Source organism: Arachis stenosperma, chromosome 1 (assembly GCF_014773155.1).
Source record: "Arachis stenosperma cultivar V10309 chromosome 1, arast.V10309.gnm1.PFL2, whole genome shotgun sequence".
Taxonomy (NCBI): domain Eukaryota; kingdom Viridiplantae; phylum Streptophyta; class Magnoliopsida; order Fabales; family Fabaceae; genus Arachis; species Arachis stenosperma.
The window spans coordinates 88,397,902-88,401,982 of record NC_080377.1 but is presented as its reverse complement, the minus strand read 5'-3'; the positions used below and the strand labels follow the sequence as shown (position 1 = coordinate 88,401,982).

The 4,081-nt window shown below is 34.6% G+C and overlaps 1 non-coding gene across 1 annotated transcript; it reads left to right on the top strand.

The window, feature by feature from the left end:
• The first annotated feature begins 1,895 nt into the window (after nucleotides 1-1,895).
• On the top strand, nucleotides 1,896-1,999 carry LOC130949387 (small nucleolar RNA R71). Its single transcript, XR_009073377.1, has one exon. It is a non-coding gene; the product is annotated as a small nucleolar RNA R71 (small nucleolar RNA).
• The last annotated feature ends 2,082 nt before the right edge of the window (nucleotides 2,000-4,081 follow it).

Below are 4,081 nucleotides of genomic sequence, written 5' to 3'. Positions count from 1 at the left end.
ATTAAGTGAAAAGGAAAATAAAGGTATCAAAATTCTTAATGAGAATTCCAGGAATCATGCAATGTTAGTCTGAAGCTTTAGTCTAAAGGAATTAGACATGGCCGGCCAAGCTTCAGCATGACATTGCATTCAAGAGCTAAATTGATGAAGATCAATCAGCTTTGGTGATGATAAGAACATCACCTTGAAACACTAGAATTCATTCTTAAGAACTCTGAAGAAAAAAAATACCTAATCTAAGCAACAAGATGAACCGTCAGTTGTCCATACACAAGAACAATTCCCCGGCAACGGCGCCAAAAACTTTGTGCGCGAAATTGTGATCACTACAACTTCGCACAACTAACCAGCAAGTGCACTGGGTCGTCCAAGTAATACCTTACGCGAGTAAGGGTCGATCCCACGGAGATTGTTGGTATGAAGCAAGCTATGGTCACCTTGTAAATCTCAGTCAGGCAGACTCAAATGGGTATAGTGATAAATGAATAAAGCATAGAGATAAAGATAGAGATACTTATGTATATCATTGGTGAGAGCTTCAGATAAGCGAATGAAGATGCCTTCCCTTCCGTCTCTCTGCTTTCCTACTGTCTTCATCCAATCCTTCTTACTCCTTTCCATGGCAAGCTCGTGTAGGGTTTCACCATTGTCAGTGGCTACCTCCCATCCTCTCAGTGAAAGCGATTGGCATATGCCCTGTCACGGCATAGCGGAATTCAGCTGTCGGTTCTCGGTCAGGCCGGAATAATATCCATTGATACTTTTGCGTCTGTCACTAATGCCCCGCCTGCTAGGAGTTTGAAGCACGTCACAGTCATTCAATCATTGAATCCTACTCAGAATACCACAGACAAGGTTAGACCTTCCGGATTCTCTTGAATGCCGCCATCAGGTCCTGCCTATACCACGAAGATTCCGATTAAAGAATCCAAGAGATATTCACTAGAGCCTTGGTTGCTTACAGAACAAAAGTGGTTGTCAGTCACCTTGTTCATAGGTGAGAATGATGATGATTGTCACGGATCATCACATTCATCAAGTTGAAGAACAAGTGATATCTTAGAATAAGAACAAGCGGAATTGAATGGAAGAACAATAGTAATTGCATTAATACTCGAGGTACAGCAGAGCTCCACACCTTAATCTATGGTGTGTAGAAACTCCACCGTTGAAAATACATAAGAACAAGGTCTAGGCATGGCCGAATGGCCAGCCTCCCAATGATCTAAGAACTAGATGTCCAAAGATGAAAATACAATAGTAAAAGGTCCTACTTATAGAAAACTAGTAACCTAGGGTGTACAGAGATGAGTAAATGACATAAAAATCCACTTCCGGGCCCACTTGGTGTGTGCTTGGGCTGAGCAAATGAAGCATTTTCGTGTAGAGACTCTCCTTGGAGTTAAACGCCAGCTTTTATGCCAGTTTGGGCGTTTAACTCCCAATTAGGTGCCAGTTCCGGCGTTTAACGCTGGAATTTCTGTAGGTGACTTTGAACGCCGGTTTGGGCCATCAAATCTTGGGCAAAGTATGGACTATCATATATTGCTGGAAATCCCAGGATGTCTACTTTCCAACGCCGTTGAGAGCGCGCCAATTGGGCTTCTGTAGCTCCAGAAAATCCACTTCGAGTGCAGGGAGGTCAGAATCCAACAGCATCTGCAGTCCTTTTGAGTCTCTGGATCAGATTTTTGCTCAGATCCCTCAATTTCAGCCAGAAAATACCTGAAATCACAGAAAAACACACAAACTCATAGTAAAGTCCAGAAAAGTGAATTTTAACTAAAAACTAATAAAAATATAATAAAAACTCAACTAAAACTACCAAAAACATACTAAAAACAATGCCAAAAAGCGTACAAATTATCCGCTCATCAAGGGTCCATTCTGAAAACATGTCAGATGGACATCTTTTGGTCAACTGCTTGTATCTTTCCCAAGCTTCATAGAGGGATTCACCATCTTTTTGTTTGAAGGTTTGAACATCCACTCTCAGCTTGCTCAGCTTTTGAGGAGGAAAGAATTTATCCAAGAAGGCAGTGACCAGCTTATCCCAGGAGTCCAGGCTATCCTTAGGTTGTGAATCCAACCAGATTCTAGCTCTGTCTCTTACAGCAAAAGGGAAAAGCATGAGTCTGTAGACTTCAGGATCAACTCCATTCGTCTTTACAGTCTCACAGATCTGCAAGAACTCAGTTAAGAACTGATAAGGATCTTCAGATGGAAGTCCATAAAACTTACAGTTTTGTTGCATTAATGCAACTAGTTGAGGCTTAAGCTCAAAGTTATTGGCTCCAATGGCAGGAATAGAGATGCTTCTTCCATCAAACTTGGATGTTGGCTTTGTGAAGTCACCAAGCATTCTCCTTGCATTATTATTATTATTATTTTCGGCTGCCATTTCCTTCTCTTGTTCGAAATTTTCTGAAAGGTTATTTCTGGATTGTTGTAATTTAGCTTCTTTTAATTTTCTCTTCAGAGTCCGTTCAGGTTCTGGATCAATTTCAACAAGAGTGCCTTTTTTCCTGTTTCTGCTCATATGAAAGAGAAGAAAACAAGAAAAGAAAGAGGAATCCTCTATGTCACAGTATAGAGATTCCTTTATGTCAGTAGAAGAAGAAAGGGGTAGAAGAATCCAAATACAAGGGATATAAGAAGTTTGGATTCTTAGATGAAGGGAGGTGAGGAGAAGTGTTAGTAATTAATTAATTAAATAGAATAAGAGAAGAGAAGAGAAATTTCGAAAATAAATTTTGAAAAAAAAGGGGTTAGTATTTTCGAAAATTAAAGATGAAATATAATTAAAATTAAAATTTAAAACAAAAAGAATTTTTGAAAAAGAGAGGGAGAATTTTCGAAAATTAGAGAGAGAGAGAAGTAGTTAGGTGGTTTTGAAAAAGATAAGAAACAAACAAAAAGTTAGTTAGTTGGTTGAAAAAGATTTGAAATCAAAATTTAAAAAGATAAGAAGATAGGAAGTTAGATAAGATATTTTGAAATCAAATTTTGAAAAAGATAAAATTTTTGAAAAAGATAAGATAAAGATAAAATAAAAGTTTTAAGAAAAAGATATTTTAAAAAAGATTTAATTTTTAAAATCACAATTAATGACTTGACTCACAAGAAATCACAAGATATGATTCTAGAACTTAAAATTTGAATCTTTCTTAACAAGAAAGTAACAAACTTGAAATTTTTGAATCAAAACATTAATTTTTGATGCAATTTTCGAAAATATGATGTAAAGATAAGAAAAAGATTTTGAAAATATTTTGAAAAAGATTTTTGAAATTTTCGAAAATGATGAAAAAATGGAAAAGATATGATTTTTGAAAAAGATTTTAAAAAGATAAGATTTTTAAAATTGAAATTTTTGACTTGACTTGTAAGAAACAACTAATTTTTAAAAATTTTTGACCAAGTCAACCCAAAATTTCGAAAATTTGGAGGGAAATAAGGAAAAGATATTTTTTTTTTTGAATTTTTTAATGAGGAGAGAGAAAAACAACAAAAATACTCAATGCATGAAATTTTTAGATCAAAACAATGAATGCATGCAAGAATGCTATGAATGTCAAGATGAACACCAAGAACACTTTGAAGATCATGATGAATATCAAGAACATAATTTTGAAAAAATTTTTGATGCAAAGAAAACATGCAAGACACCAAACTTAGAAATCTTTAATGCATGGACTCTAACAAACAAAAAATGCATATGAAAAACAACAAACAACACAAAACAAGAAATCATCAAGATCAAACAAGAAGACTTATCAAGAACAACTTGAAGATCATGAAGAACACTATGAATGCATGAGATTTTCGAAAAAAAATGCAAGAAATTTTTAAAAGCATGCAATTGACACCAAACTTAAAAATTAACACAAGACTCAAACAAGAAACACAAAATATTTTTGATTTTTATGATTTTATGAAATTTTTTGAATTTTTATTAATTTTTTCGAAAATTATATAAAAAAAACGAAAATAATAAAAAAAAATATTTTTGAAAGATTTTAGAAAACTTTTTGAAAAGAAAATTACCTAATCTGAGCAACAAAATGAACCGTCAGTTGTC